The following is a 17,792-nucleotide window of genomic DNA, read 5'->3' as shown; positions in this document are numbered from 1 at the left end:
CCTCGGTATGCGGTATTTGTTATTTTGTGGCGTGTCCATTTTATACATATATATGTATGTAGTATATTATCATTCACTAAGCATTAGCTTACCCTCTCGTTGTTGACTCTTTTTATAGATTGCATGCGGATGGTGGCTCGGGTAAGCGCGAGGATTAGAGGACTTGCATAGTTTGCGTAGAAGGCTTGCTTTTGGATTTATTAGGATTGGGTAGCGTGTCCCCAATCGCCATGCTCGGCTTTGTTTTGTATTAAAAGTCTTATGGTCGAAAATTGTATTTTGGTACTTAAGGGGTAATTTGGGTCAATGTGGGCCCCGCTTCGTAAACTCAATTTTATTAATTAAACGTGCTAGTTTTTCATATATGAAGTCATGGTTAAAAGCGTTTTAGCTAAATGTGTCGGGAACTAGTCAAACATTTTCATTAAATTGACTTCCGGGGACAGCGGGCTGTCCAGGTGGTTTGGCGCGCCGCGCGGCCACCTGGCGCGCCGCGCAAATGAACTGCACCAGAAATTTTTTTTTTTGTTGTAAAATTTAACGGGAATTGTCGTGGTTTGGTTTGGGTTGTTACAAGTGGTATCAGAGCATGGTCTAAGGGATTTAGGTGACTTGAGATAGGTGCCTAGACTTAGACTTTTGTGTGTGCTTAATTTGTTGCGGGACTTGTAGGATTACGGGTCGGAATGGGTTTAGTTAGTGCCTTGTTTATAGGTTGACTAACGTTTATATTAGTAATGCGGATATTATTAATATGCTCTTGTGTTGTGATAGTAATTCTCGCGTGTGTTTGTACCGCGTAGAATTTTGGTTGTGTTTGTTTATATCATCGAGCGAGGCGGTCGTTGTACTAACAAGTCGATGCGGCGTGTGTGCGTAATAAGAACTTGCAGACCTTATTACGGGTGCAAATCGTGTCTAACGAGTGATGTACGACGAGTGCTTAGCAAGATGGGTCGGGGTTGTGCGTGTTTACTTATACGTTCGTGATCTAATCGTTTTGCATTCCTTAGAATGGCGACGGGAAGTGGGATCGATACGAACGACGCGGAGTTTAACGCTAGAATTGCGGCCGCCGTTGCGGAGCAAATGCGTGGGTTGGAAGAAAGAATGGAAAGGAAGTATTCCGAACTTCAAAGTAGTAGTGAAATGGAGCGTTATCTTAAAAGCTTCATGAGGACTAAACCCCCAATGTACGACGGAAAACCGGATCCTTTGGTGAGCACAACATGGATTTCGGATGTCGAAGGGTGTTTTCGTACTATTGATTGCCCTCCCGAGAGGAAGACGAGACTCGCTACGAGTTTGTTGCGGGGTAGGGCAAGGGATTGGTTGGATGGTAAGATTGATCTTGTCGGTGGTGAGACGTTTATGGCCTTATCATGGGACGAGTTTAAGGAAGAATTCTTTGAGGAGTTCCGGACTTCGGCCGATTTGTGGGAATTGCGTAATGAGTTGCGAAATTTGCGACAAGGATCTATGGATTTGAGTACTCTTAAGACGACCTTTATGGCGAAGGCTCGTTTTTGTCCGGAGTATTTGGGGAATGATCGTTTGTTGATGGGGGATTTCTATCGGACCTTGAATGATGACTTGAAAAGTAGGATTAGTCGGGGTCAAGCGAAATCGTTTTCGGAATTATTCGACTTGGCTAGAGGTTTCGAGTCGTATTCACGATCGAAGAGGGGTGAATCTTCAAGTGAGAAAAGAGTTGTTTCTTATGGTGCTCCGAGTAAGAGGACTAAGGGTCCGAGTGTGAGCACGGGTGGTACGCGAACGGGTATATCGGATTCTAGTACGGCTAGATGTTACAATTGTGGCGTAAGGGGTCACAAGTCTTGGGAATGTTCGGTACCAAAGGGTGGTAGTATGGTGTGCTTCAATTGCCAAAAGGAAGGACATCGTAAGTCGGAATGTCCCAAGTTAGCGGGGACGGGTGCGGCGAGGAGATGTTAAGGTACGTTTAATTTTGATAAATATGTCTTTTGATTATTTATTAAATGCCGTTTGAGTTTGAGTTGCATGCCTTTGTTGTGTATGTTATGCTATGGGTGACGTTCCTAATGGAAGTACCCTAAGGTGATGTTTGATTGTCGGGCGAAGGGCGTAAGACTTGGTGCAACCAAGCGTTCCTTAGTATTTGGGGTATGTTTCTACCAAGCCACGGAAATGGTTTTGGTGTTCGATTGTTAAGCGCGTGTTCGCTTGCGTGTCGAAGTTGACGAATCATGAGGTTCGTCGGTTGGTTGGAACCTTTGAGATCGAGTGTTTTAAATCTCGATGGGCGTTGGTAATGGAGTCTTTATGACGCGACGTTAGGTGCCTCTTTTATACCTACTAGCGTGGTGTCGACTCCGATTGTGTTGTAGTTACATTGTACTTAGGGTACCGGGAGGAACCCTTAAGTATACGAGTGACTCGGTGAAATTGACAACTATAGTAATTGGATGATTGCGAGGGTGTAGTTTGTGTAATGCGTGGTACACTTTTCGTTCGAAATGTTTAAGGATTGTTTGAAATCCTTCGTATGCTCAAGGTTGGAGCAAGGTGTAGTGATGGGTCGTGTGTACCCAATCGTTGGTAAAGTCTACCTTTGGTAGCATTGTACGGTTGTACGAGTGTGATATAGGAACGTGGTTCCAAGAGGGGGAGTCGCATTTCCGCACGAGGAAGTTTTAGTGTGATATTTCGGATGATGTTTTTAGTAGATCCGGAAATTTCGTCGAGACCTAGTTTTGGTCAACTTGTGGTAGAGTACAATTTTGGTTAAATTGTACTTATGATATTGGATTGGAATTACCACTGAGGTGGTAATGTGGTAAATCTCGTTGAGAGATAATAGACGTGTTTGGTGAGCAAGGTGAAATCCTTCGGTTAAGGGAGGTGTGTGTCGGATTCTCTTTTGGAGAATCATTGTTTGGTACCTATGTTTGATATAGGTGGTTCTTGCCCGATTGTGGGGATGGTTAGTGGTATCCGTTAGGATTCACTATAGTGTAGCAGGGCGCGATGTTGCACTACTCGTTGTTTGAGGCCGAAAGTGCGTATGTGATCGATGAAGCATGATCTTTAGGGTCCGCTGACTTCATCGTGGTATTGATGATTTATGAAGCATGACCTTCGGGGTCCGCTGACTTCATTATGGTACGGTTGAGTGATGGAGCATGATCTTTAGGGTCCGCTGACTTCATCACGGGAGTACGTGATCGGTGAAGCATGATCTTCGGGTCCGCTGACTTTATCCGGTGTTGAGATTTGGTGAAGCATGATCTTCGGGTCCGCTGACTTCGCCATAGTAGTGGATCGCGTGTGGTTTCGGATTCACGATGACGCGTGTGGTTTCGGTCATCATATTGTGGAAGTGGATCGCGTGTGGTTTCGGATTCACAAATGACTCGTGTGGTTTCGGTCATTGTATTGAGGAGTGAGTCTCGTGTAGTTCGGATTCACAATTGACTCGTGTAGTTCGGTCATTCCTCCGGGATAGTGACTCTCGTGTAGTTCGGATTCACTATGGCGCGTGTAGTTCGGCCATTCCCGATTGTTGTTGTGTTGAAGGTAGTGAGTCGCGTGTAGTTCGGATTCACTAAGGCGCGTGTGTTTTCGGCCAGCCTTCGTGTGTTGTGTGATCCATTGGTTGTTTGATACACCGATGGTGGGGTCGTAAGGACCGTGTTGTTTGATCTATCGGTTGTTTGATACACCGATGGTGGGGTCGTGAGGACCATGTTGTGTGATTAGTGATGCGATAGCCGTGTTTCGCTCACATGTTGTTACGGGTGTGACGAAAGTCGATTTTGTACACCTTGGTTTAGCGTTGCCATCATCGTTTTGGACGCTATCGGTTTTAGCCGTTTGTTATGATGTTACGGTAGTTGCGCTTTGGTCGTATTGCGCACTACAAGGGATGTTAGTGGTTGGTGTTGTCCGTAAGGATTCGTTTGGTTCGGTCTTCATCGTTTCGGGTTGTTGACCTTAGGTTGAGACTTGGTTGCTTTTAGCGTTGTACTCGGTAATAGTACGCTAAGGGATTTATATCTCGGTACGAGATTGGTTGAGTTTTCCTGATGTTAGGGAATGAGCATGGTTTTAGTGCTCGGATTGTGGTTTTGATAAATCGCGGGTGACGATTTAGTTGTGGAAGGCGATTCGTTGGAAAGGAATTGCTTAGGAAAGTCGGATTGAGACTTATGTCGAGGACCGTAGGGTGAGGTCCACTTGGTTAAGTGATGAGGATCACGAGGACGTGATCGAGTTTAAGTGGGGGAGAGTTGTAAGACCCGAATATTTATCTTGCTTGTTTGTGTATTAAGACGTTCGAGATTGGGTTTCGCGGATTATTTATATAAAGTTTAAAATGCAAAAGAATCTGTTTCAGTTAGGTCGCGCGCCGCGCGGGGATTCGGCGCGCCGCGCCGTTTACTGCTGACAGAATCCCTTGTTTTTAATTGGTTTAAATGAAGGGCAAATGGGTAATTTCACTTGAGGCCGGATTTGTGAGGCTTATGAGCTAGTTTGGATCAGTTTTGGATCCCATTCACATCCACTCATCATCTTCATCCATTTTTAGAGAGAGAGTAAGAGTTTAGAGAGAGATTGGAGGTTTTGGTGAGGAAGAAGCTCGAATCGTTCAAAGTCTCGGGTTTTAAAGTTGTTCCTTTCGTTCTCGGCTACACGGTGATAGTATTGGTAAGCTCAAACTCCGAATTTCAATTATCTAATTTGATATTCAAGTTAGGGTTTTGAGTTAATTTGTTGTAAAACCCTTTTAGGTGATGAAGTGACTTTAGTGATGCTAGTAATCGGGTTTATTGTTATTGTTGGTGGATTTCGGTTTGGTGAACAAATTGGTTATGTTTAGAACTTGAAATTGGGTTTAATCACTAGGTTTAGTGATTGTGGAAGTATTGAAACCTATTTAGGGTTATTTGGTTGACTAACTTTGACTTTGGGTCAAATTAGGGTTTGGTGGTGATTATGACCCAATTGGCGATTTAATGAAGTTTATAAACTTATAATGGATTAAGTTGATGTATAAAACCGAGTTAAATGTGTTTTGGTGTCAAAACTTGTAAAGAATGAGATTTTGACCTTTATGGGTCAAAATTAGGGTTTAAGTGTCATTTTGGGCAAGATAGGTGTTTAACACCTATGATCGGGTTTAATTGGCGTATTAAGACCATTCTCACTTGTGTTAGTGATTATTGATTAGTTTTGGGCACGGTTTGTGCTTGGAAGTGCATTTGGGTCGAAATTGCACTAAGTGACGAATTGGGTTGATTTGTAAATCCACTCTAAGTGTATTGTTGTAATTGTGATAATGGAATAGGTATTTTCCATTGGCGAGTTGCGGATTACTTGGAAGCTTTCTTCAAGACTTCAAGGTGAGTGATATTATCCTATGTACATATGTATGTGTAGGATGGGTGCGGGTCGGGTGAAGTGAATCTCGGCTATAGAGCTCACTTCACGTGTAGGTGGACTTGATGGACTTTTGTATAAGTCCAATTGGCACGGTTGTGCGTTTTGGTTGACCATCTTTGGCGAAGTACACGTTCGTGTGTACATTATCACACGTGATTGTGATTTGGATGTTGTGGCCCCGATGTGGTGGATTATATAATCCCGTGACCGTGGGTTTGAGTTGGAGAAGTGAATCGCGTGTGGTTTCGGATTCACGATGACGCGTGTAGTTTCGGTCATCTTATCGAATGAATCTCGTGTAGTTCGGATTCATGGTGACTCGTGTAGTTCGGTCATCTTATTGAGGTAGTAATCTCGTGTGGTTTCGGATTACTAAGGCTCGTGTAGTTCGGCCAACCTCGATGTTGTGAAGATAGTAATCTCGTGTGGTTTCGGATTACTAAGGCTCGTGTAGTTCGGCCAATCTTCATTGTGGTATTTGGTTCTCGGTATTGGGTTAAGGTGTTAACCTTGTTCGTTTATATTATTATATATTAATGTATTGTTGTGTTGTAGCTAACCCTCCGGGTGTAGCTATTTGGCGTTGTTCACATCGTCGTTGGTGAACTTATATTGTTATTGTATCTTTAGCTCGTTGCTTAGAGATCGTACGGTATGCTTAGTGTAGTGCCTTATATGGATGCCTCGGTATGCGGTATTTGTTATTTTGTGGCGTGTCCATTTTATACATATATATGTATGTAGTATATTATCATTCACTAAGCATTAGCTTACCCTCTCGTTGTTGACTCTTTTTATAGATTGCATGCGGATGGTGGCTCGGGTAAGCGCGAGGATTAGAGGACTTGCATAGTTTGCGTAGAAGGCTTGCTTTTGGATTTATTAGGATTGGGTAGCGTGTCCCCAATCGCCATGCTCGGCTTTGTTTTGTATTAAAAGTCTTATGGTCGAAAATTGTATTTTGGTACTTAAGGGGTAATTTGGGTCAATGTGGGCCCCGCTTCGTAAACTCAATTTTATTAATTAAACGTGCTAGTTTTTCATATATGAAGTCATGGTTAAAAGCGTTTTAGCTAAATGTGTCGGGAACTAGTCAAACATTTTCATTAAATTGACTTCCGGGGACAGCGGGCTGTCCAGGTGGTTTGGCGCGCCGCGCGGCCACCTGGCGCGCCGCGCAAATGAACTGCACCAGAAATTTTTTTTTTTGTTGTAAAATTTAACGGGAATTGTCGTGGTTTGGTTTGGGTTGTTACATTAGCACAGAAATCTAGGGACATAAAACACCTATTGGCACCACAATCAAACAATACGCGAGCAGGTATTGAGTTGATTAGAAACATACCGGTGATTACTTCGTCGGTTGCCACAGCATTTTCCACCGACATCTGAAAAGCTCTAGCCTCTGCTGTTGGAGGGTTCTTCCTCTTCTGCCCACTCGAGGCAGTTGACCCTCCAGCTGATGCTGAACGCGCCCCTGACCCTGCCCCGGAACTACCACTCTTCGACGGACAACTAATTGCACGATGCCCTGGTTTGTGACAACTCCAACACACACTATTCGGATACGGGCATGTTGAAGACTCATGCCCAACAACAGCACACTTTAAGCATCTTCTTGTAGCCTCAGAACACTGACCACTGTGAGAAGATCGAAACGTGTGACACCAATTCCCTTTACCTGATCCAGATCCAGTACTACTCTGACCACTTTTACCCTTCGATTTAAACCCACTAGACTTCTTGAATTTAGATCCTGATTGACCAGATACTTGCCCACCTTGTTGTAGCACATTACCAAACATTATGTTTCTGGCAGCCTGAACATCACTTTCTACCATCTTAGCCATCACAACAGCTTGAGACAATGATGTAGCTGTTCTAACAAAAGTTCTGTACTCAGGCAGAATGATATTAACAAAATGCTGGATACGAGACGCTTCGTCTGGCACCCATTGTTGTACAAACCTCAGTTTATCCATAAACTTCTCTACTACCTCATCGATCGTCATTTGAGGTGTCATCTTCATTTCAAGAAACTCGGTCTTGATTCGGTTCATATCAAATGGATTACAATATTGTTCACACACCTTCCCATGAAACTGCTCCCATGTGATCATACTCACTTGCTCTTTTGATATACTAGAAATCAAAGAATCCCACCAAATCATAGCCCTACCTTTCAACAGTCTACTAGCATATATTACCTTCAGCTCGGGTTCACACTGACACGCTTCAAATACCCTTTCAACTTCTCACAACCAATTGAGAGTTACAGTCGGATCAGTACTTCCAGAGAACTCGGAGGGTTTGCAATCACGGAAGTTCTTATACGTACATCTTTTGGGTTTTTGCATGTAAGGTTGATGGAACATTTGCATTTGGTATGGATTCATCATCATGGGATTTTGGTAAGTAAAGGTGTTTTGTGGTGGCATATAATATTGGTTAGGTATTTGATTCTGAAACTGGTTCTGGGGCACATTAGGTATCGTTTGGGATTGCGCGGTTGGAAATCCAGGTGGTGTATCATCATTTCCAGAATGCCTCGCCAATTCAAGCTCATTAATTTTGTCCTCGGCCTCTTTTAGCTTGCTTTCTAACTGAAGGATGTAACTACTCTGATCATCATCTGACTCAACACCTTCTTCTGGTGCTCTGAATGTTCTGGGATTAGATGGGCCAGTTGCATTTCTATCAGCCATACCTGTGCTACAAAACAGCTCACACAAAAGCTTAGTGGATAACAATTAGTTCAATCACAACTAACACACGTATATCCTATTTTCACTTAGCCCCCACTCCCACAGACATGTTTGACTTGCCTCAGGGTTTGGGAACAAAATACGCGCACGTATTTGCTGCCAAACCATGCTCAGATACCAACTGAAATGTCCCGTTCATATTGATTATAAACGTTCCATATTAATTGATTTCGTTGCGAGGATTTGACCTCTATATGAGACGTTTTTCAAAGACTGCATTCATTTTTAAAACAATCATAACCTTTATTTTATCAATAAAGGTTTCAAAAGCATTACGCAGATTATCAAATAATGATAATCTAAAATATACTGTTTACACACGACCATTACATAATGGTTTACAATAGAAATATATTACATCGACATATGTTTCTTCAATGCAGTTTTTACATAATATCATACAAACATGGACTCCAAATCTTGTCCTTATTTTAGTATGCAACAGCGGAAGCTCTTAATATTTACCTGAGAATAAACATGCTTTAAACGTCAACAAAAATGTTGGTGAGTTATAGGTTTAACCTATATATATCAAATCGTAACAATAGACCACAAGATTTCATATTTTAATAAACATCCCATACATAGAGATAAAAATCATTCATATGGTGAACACCTGGTAACCGACATTAACAAGATGCATATATAAGAATATCCCCATCATTCCGGGACACCCTTCGGATATGATATAAATTTCGAAGTACTAAAGCATCCGGTACTTTGGATGGGGTTTGTTAGGCCCAATAGATCTATCTTTAGGATTCGCGTCAATTAGGGTGTCTGTTCCCTAATTCTTAGATTACCAGACTTAATAAAAAGGGGCATATTCGATTTCAATAATTCAACCACAGAATGTAGTTTTACGTACTTGTGTCTATTTTGTAAATCATTTATAAAACCTGCATGTATTCTCATCCCAAAAATATTAGATTTTAAAAGTGGGACTATAACTCACTTTCACAGATTTTTACTTCGTCGGGAAGTAAGACTTGGCCACTGGTCGATTCACGAACCTATAACAAATATGTACATATATATCAAAGTATATTCAAAATATATTTACAACACTTTTAATACATTTTGATGTTTTAAGTTTATTAAGTCAGCTGTCCTCGTTAGTAACCTATAACTAGTTGTCCAACGTTAGATGTATAGAAAAAAATTGATATATATTATCTTGAATCAATCCACGACCCAGTGTATACGTATCTCAGTATTGATCACAACTCAAACTATATATATTTTGGAATCAACCTCAACCCTGTATAGCTAACTCCAACATTCACATATAGAGTGTCTATGGTTGTTCCGAAATATATATAGATGTGTCGACATGATAGGTCGAAACATTGTCTACGTGTCTATGGTATCTCAAGATTATATAATATACAATACATGTTGATTAAGTTATGGTTGGAATAGATTTGTTACCAATTTTCACGTAGCTAAAATGAGAAAAATTATCCAATCTTGTTTTACCCATAACTTCTTCATTTTAAATCCGTTTTGAGTGAATCAAATTGCTATGGTTTCATATTGAACTCTATTTTATGAATCTAAACAGAAAAAGTATAGGTTTATAGTCGGAAAAATAAGTTACAAGTCGTTTTTGTAAAGGTAGTCATTTCAGTCGAAAGAACGACGTCTAGATGACCATTTTAGAAAACATACTTCCACTTTGAGTTTAACCATAATTTTTGGATATAGTTTCATGTTCATAATAAAAATCATTTTCTAAGAATAACAACTTTTAAATCAAAGTTTATCATAGTTTTTAATTAACTAACCCAAAACAGCCCGCGGTGTTACTACGACGGCGTAAATTCGGTTTTACGGTGTTTTTCGTGTTTCCAGGTTTTAAATCATTAAGTTAGCATATCATATAGATATAGAACATATGTTTAGTTGATTTTAAAAGTCAAGTTAGAAGGATTAACTTTTGTTTGCGAACAAGTTTAGAATTAACTAAACTATGTTCTAGTGATTACAAGTTTAAACCTTCGAATAAGATAGCTTTATATGTATGAATTGAATAATGTTATGAACATCATTACTACCTTAAGTTCCTTGGATAAACCTATTGGAAAAGAGAAAAATGGATCTAGCTTCAACGGATCCTTGGATGGATCGAAGTTCTTGAAGCAGAATCATGACACGAAAACAAGTTCAAGTAAGATCATCACTTGAAATAAGATTGTTATAGTTATAGAAATTGAACCAAAGTTTGAATATGATTATTACCTTGTATTAGAATGATAACCTACTGTAAGAAACAAAGATTTCTTGAGGTTGGATGATCACCTTACAAGATTGGAAGTGAGCTAGCAAACTTGAAAGTATTCTTGATTTTATGTAACTAGAACTTGTAGAATATATGAAGAACACTTAGAACTTGAAGATAGAACTTGAGAGAGATCAATTAGATGAAGAAAATTGAAGAATTAAAGTGTTTGTAGGTGTTTTTGGCCGTTGGTGTATGGATTAGATATAAAGGATATGTAATTTTGTTTTCATGTAAATAAGTCATGAATGATTACTCATATTTTTGTAATTTTATGAGATATTTCATGCTAGTTGCCAAATTATGGTTCCCACATGTGTTAGGTGACTCACATGGGCTGCTAAAAGCTGATCATTGGAGTGTATATACCAATAGTACATACATCTAAAAGCTGTGTATTGTACGAGTACGAATACGGGTGCATACGAGTAGAATTGTTGATGAAACTGAACGAGGATGTAATTGTAAGCATTTTTGTTAAGTAGAAGTATTTTGATAAGTGTATTGAAGTCTTTCAAAAGTGTATAAATACATATTAAAACACTACATATATATACATTTTAACCGAGTCGTTAAGTCATCGTTAGTCGTTACATGTAAGTGTTGTTTTGAAACCTTTAGGTTAACGATCTTGTTAAATGTTGTTAACCCAATGTTTATAATATCAAATGAGATTTTAAATTATTATATTATCATGATATTATCATGTATGAATATCTCTTAATATGATATATATATACATTAAATGTCTTTACAACGATAATCGTTACCTATATGTCTCGTTTAAAAATCATTAAGTTAGTAGTCTTGTTTTTACATATGTAGTTCATTGTTAATATACTTAATGATATGTTTACTTATCATAGTATCATGTTAACTATATATATATCCATATATATGTCATCATATAGTTTTTACAAGTTTTAACGTTCGTGAATCACCGGTCAACTTGGGTGGTCAATTGTCTATATGAAACATATTTCAATTAATCAAGTCTTAACAAGTTTGATTGCTTAACATGTTGGAAACATTTAATCATGTAAATATCAATCTCAATTAATATATATAAACATGGAAAAGTTCGGGTCACTACAGTACCTAACCGTTAAATAAATTTCGTCCCGAAATTTTAAGCTGTTGAAGGTGTTGACGAATCTTCTGGAAATAGATGCGGGTATTTCTTCTTCATCTGATCTTCACGCTCCCAGGTGAACTCGGGTCCTCTACGAGCATTCCATCGAACTTTAACAATTGGTATCTTGTTTTGCTTAAGTCTTTTAACCTCACGATCCATTATTTCGACGGGTTCTTCGATGAATTGGAGTTTTTCGTTGATTTGGATTTCATCTAACGGAATAGTGAGATCTTCTTTAGTAAAACATTTCTTCAAATTCGAGACGTGGAAAGTGTTATGTACAGCCGCGAGTTGTTGAGGTAACTCAAGTCGGTAAGCTACTGGTCCGACACGATCAATAATCTTGAATGGTCCAATATACCTTGGATTTAATTTCCCTCGTTTACCAAATCGAACAACGCCTTTCCAAGGTGCAACTTTAAGCATGACCATCTCTCCAATTTCAAATTCTATATCTTTTCTTTTAATGTCAGCGTAGCTCTTTTGTCGACTTTGGGCGATTTTCAACCGTTGTTGAATTTGGATGATCTTCTCGGTAGTTTCTTGTATTATCTCCGGACCCGTAATCTGTCTATCCCCCACTTCACTCCAACAAATCGGAGACCTGCACTTTCTACTATAAAGTGCTTCAAACGGCGTCATCTCAATGCTTGAATGGTAGCTATTGTTGTAGGAAAATTCTGCTAACGGATATTATATTATATGTAAATTAACATTATTTTAATAGTGTGAATGATGCATCCCCTGCATCTGGATAACTATACTGTGAATTGAGTAGCAGGGACTATCGGTAGACTCAGGCCCGATCAGCTAGGAGTCGTGTGCTCGTACAAGCCGCCGATCCTCGTATTCTCTTATTGTATGCTAGTTGGTAGTTAGCATGTGTTGTTGTTACAAATTCGAGACGTGGAAAGTGTTATGTACAGCCGCGAGTTGTTGAGGTAACTCAAGTCGGTAAGCTACTGGTCCGACACGATCAATAATCTTGAATGGTCCAATATACCTTGGATTTAATTTCCCTTGTTTACCAAATCGAACAACGCCTTTCCAAGGTGCAACTTTAAGCATGACCATCTCTCCAATTTCAAATTCTATATCTTTTCTTTTAATGTCAGCGTAGCTCTTTTGTCGACTTTGGGCGGTTTTCAACCGTTGTTGAATTTGGATGATCTTCTCGGTAGTTTCTTGTATTATCTCCGGACCCGTAATCTGTCTATCCCCCACTTCACTCCAATAAATCGGAGACCTGCACTTTCTACTATAAAGTGCTTCAAACGGCGACATCTCAATGCTTGAATGGTAGCTGTTGTTGTAGGAAAATTCTGCTAACGGTTAAATAATATATATTACGTTCAGATATACCAAAAATATAAACCTATAACATTCAGAGCACCAGAAGAAGGTGTTGAGTCAGATGATGATCAGAGTAGTTACATCCTTCAGTTAGAAAGCAAGCTAAAAGAGGCCAAGGACAAAATTAATGAGCTTGAATTGGCGAGGCATTCTAGAAATGATGATACACCACCTGGATTCCCAACCGCGCAATCCCAAACGATACCTAATGTGCCCCAGAACCAGTTTCAGGATCAAATACCTAACCAATATTATATGCCACCACAAAACACCTTTACTTACCAAAATCCCATGATGATGAATCCATACCAAATGCAAATGTTCCATCAATCTTACTTGCAACCACCCAAAAGATGTACTTATAAGAACTTCCGTGATTGCAAACCCTCCGAGTTTTCAGGAAGTACTGATCCGACTGTAACTCTCGATTTCGATAATTCAACCATAGAATGTAGTTTCACGTACTTGTGTCTATTTTGTAAATCATTTATAAAACCTATCTAACATCAATTAATAATTATTCAACCATATAAATAAAATTATATATTATTTAACAAAAATTTAGAATATTAAGCTCTGATACCAACTGAAAAGACCCGTTCTAATCCATCCGGACGAAGTCCATATCGATTATAAACGATTCACAATAGTTGATTACATCGCGAGGTATTTGACCTCTATATGATACATTTTACAAATATTGCATTCGTTTTTGAAAAGACAATCTTTCATTACATCGTAAGTTGACAACATGCATACCATTTCGTAATATATCTTACTATAGTTAACTTAATAATAATCTTGATTAACTCAACGACTCGAATGCAACTTCTTTTGAAATATGTCATGAATGACTCCAAGTAATATCTCTAAGATAAGCAAATGCACAGCGGAAGATTTCTTTCGTACCTGAGAATAAACATGCTTTAAAGTGTCAACCAAAAGGTTGGTGAGTTCATTAGTTTGACATCAATAATCATTTCAATATTTTAATAGACCACAAGATTTCATATTCCAAATTCTCATAAATAAACGTCCCATGCATAGAGACAAAAATATCATTCATATGGATTGAACACCTGGTAACCGACATTAACAATATGCATATAAGAATATCCCCATCATTCAGGGATCCTCCTTCGGACATGATATAAATTTCGAAGTACTAAAACATCCGGTACTTTGGATGGGGCTTGTTGGGCCCGATAGATCTATCTTTAGAGTTTGCGTCAATTAGGGTGTCTGTTCCCTAATTCTTAGATTACCAGACTAAATAAGGGGCATATTCGGTTTCATAATCCAGCCATAGAATGTAGTTTTAGGTACTTGTGTCTATTTCGTCAAACATTTATAAAGCAGCGCATGTATTCTCAGTCCCAAAAATATATATTGCAAAAGCATTTAAAAAGGGAGCAAATGAAACTCACCATACTGTATTTTGTAGTAAAAATACATATGACGTCATTTAACAAGTGTAGGGTTGGCCTCGGATTCACGAACCTATATCATTTTTATATATATTAACACACATAATTGTAATCGTACAATTTATATATATATATATATATATATATATATAAACTTGTTAGTTATATCATTTTTATATTAATAACCTATATGTTTCATATATTCATTTTATATATTTAAAATAAATAAAATTATAAATTTTGTTATGTTATATGTATTAAATATATATTTTGTATATGTATACATATCGTTTGTTTTGTTAAAATTATAATAATACTAAAGTAATATTAGTAATGATAAAAATAATAATAATGATAATAGAGTTAAAAATGATATACGTCTAATATAAATGATAAAATGATAACTTTAATAAAAATATTAATTTTAATACTAATGAATACTAATAACTACAAAAATAATGATTTTACTAATAATAATAATAAAATAGTATAAAGGCTACCTTGAGAATTTATAAGCTTTTCAAAACTAATAGTCATAGCCCGGCTCGAACCTGCTACCTCTCGCTCACCCATCAACATCCTAACCATTCAAGCTAATCAGATTTCCTGATTTAATTCTGTTTCTATATATCCTTAACCATTTTATCCTGTCTGTTCTACTTCATATTAAAAAAAAAAAAAATAGCCACGTTTGATGCTCGAACCTGAGACCTCCTGGTTAGCACAAACGCCCTCCACCATTCTTCTAACATCGTTTTTCTGATTTAAACAGATTCTTGTTAAATATAAGCTGTATATTTATTTCTTTTTCAGCCCCAACCGAAACTAGATAATGGATCTCGGCCCACTACAATACACAGCCCAACTGACCATCTCTTACGGCCCAGATCAATACCACTTATCACCTAATAGCCTAATTAGCAATTAATCAGGCCCAAACAAATAGCCCAGTCTTTAAGCAGCTTTAAAAATAAAAATAAAAATTTCTGGTGCCTAGTTTCGAACCCACGACCTCCTGTTAAGCACCCACACACTCCAACCGTCCGTCCATTTCTGTTTTTCTGTTATGTAATACATTTACACCCTTAAAACCCAAAATTATATTTTTAATAAATATCATAAATATAAATAAAGTTAATATTAATACCGAAAATAATCATCTTTTTACCTAAATAAGATAGAGAAACCGTGTGGGGTTGCAGTTCGACCGAAAGCAGAGAAAAAAGAAAAAAAAAATCAATCCTAATCTTCATCATATCGAATTCATAGCTATGGCATCATCTCACTCGTCATCATCTATATCATTATAGCATCATTACCATCGTTCGTTATCACAGTATTTATTATTATCATCATCAACATTAAACAATCTTAGGGTTTTTAAAGGCTGCCATTCATCATCGTTCATAGATGTAGGTTCTCGAATAATACAGACAATAACGAAGTGTTGATTAGTGGGTGTTTGCGTCATTAACAGAAACGAGAAACAAGATGGCTTTTTAGATGGTTGTTCGGTTTGGTTTGGGGGTGGAAGGTGGTGAGCTATGATTAAAACAGAAAGAAAAAAAAAACGTAAGCAGTACCCATCATCTCCTTCTCTCCATCATTATCATATTCGCTATCTATCATCATCTTCAACATCATCATAATCGTCCTCATCTTTGTCTTATATCAATTACCATCAATTTAATCATACATTGTCTTTATTACGAACATCACCATACATCATATCGTCATACCCGTTATTGTAAAGTGAGCATAAGTAGGAAAACAGATGCAGCTGCAGCAGTTATTATGGTGGTTTAATGGTGGCGGGTTTACATCAGCAACATGGAATGGTTGTGGTAGATTTTTGTAGATGGTGTTAACCGAAACCCAGGTGATTTGTGATGGTGGTAGTCCGGTGTAGTCCGGTGGTTTGCAAGGTTAGGATGGCGGTTGGGTATGGTAACAGATGGCAGAAATAGTGGCGGTTAGAAGAGGGAGAGAGAAGAGATGGTGGAGGTTATGGTGGTGGAAGTGGCGGTTGAGGTGCTCAGGTGGTGATGGTGCTCGGACTCACGTTATAGTTGGTGGTGTAAGTGGTAGAAAATGGTAACCGATGGTTGCTTTGTTTTGTGGGTTGTCGACATAGGAAAACAAAGAACCGGAAGTAGTTTCAATAAAAATAGAAGTAGAAGTTTTAAGTGGGTTCATAGTTGAAGATGAGAGAGGGAGAGGGATGGTTCTACCTATCTGCATATGTATATGATTATATTTAATATGGAAAGGTGAAAAGGAAGACAGAAAGTTAATCAATCATTCAATTATGTGTAGAAATTTTGTCAATCATATTGTACTCGGTTCACGGATCCATTTTCTTGACATATTTAAATCATAAAGTAATAATATAGATTTAATGATAAATATAATTATAATATAATTTAAAAACGTGTAATATTAATTAGAAATAGTAAAGCCATTGTTTACTATGTCACTTGTTGATTCCGTGTATTTACGAATTGATATATCGTGCTTTGTTGTTAACATTTGTCAGGTAAAAGTATAACTATAAATATTTATTTTCTTTACAGTTTTATAAGATGACTCGTAAATGATTTGTCCGTCCCATCTCCCCTATCCCAAAATACAATATGATGTAGACAAAAAAAAAAAATGTAATATATAATTTTTAGTTTTAGATAAAAAAAATATAATTTTATTAGTTTAAAAAAAACTTCATAATTTTTATTAACCTTCGCTCCAACTAATATATCTAATATTATTATTAAAATTTACAATAAGAAGTAAATGTAAATTAAAATCTTATGCACAGAAGTCATAATAGTAGACCTAAGTATCTTATTGCGATACAATCATTTACTAAATGAATTCGAAACCCTATATATATATATATATTCTATATATTTTATTTATATATATAAATAATAATTATTTTATGTTATTATAATTTTACATAAATAATTTCCACAATTACCATATACAATATTTCATATTATTATATACATATATATATTTTTTAATATATGCATATCTAATTAAGTAATCGTTTCGTGAATCGTCGAGAATAGTCGAAGGGTAATTGATTACATGAAAATAGTTCAAACATTATGAGACTCAGTTTAATAGACTTTGCTTATCGTGTCAAAATCATATAAGATTAAGTTTAAATTTGATCGGAAATTCCCGGGTCATCACAGTACCTACCCGTTAAAGAAATTTCGTCCCGAAATTTGAGTGAGGTGGTCATGGCTAACAATAAAAATGTTTTCCTAACGAATATGAGTTGATAAATAGGGTTTTATTATTGTGGAGTAATATGGATAAGATAATTCGATTATTCGAAGAGTACAAATGAAGCTATCAACAAAGAGTGAAATAGGAAAGTAAAGATTTATCTTAACTTT

Source organism: Rutidosis leptorrhynchoides, chromosome 2, assembly GCF_046630445.1.
Source record: "Rutidosis leptorrhynchoides isolate AG116_Rl617_1_P2 chromosome 2, CSIRO_AGI_Rlap_v1, whole genome shotgun sequence".
Classification (NCBI taxonomy): domain Eukaryota; kingdom Viridiplantae; phylum Streptophyta; class Magnoliopsida; order Asterales; family Asteraceae; genus Rutidosis; species Rutidosis leptorrhynchoides.
The sequence above is the reverse complement of the archived record's forward strand: the minus strand, read 5'-3'. Positions refer to the sequence as shown.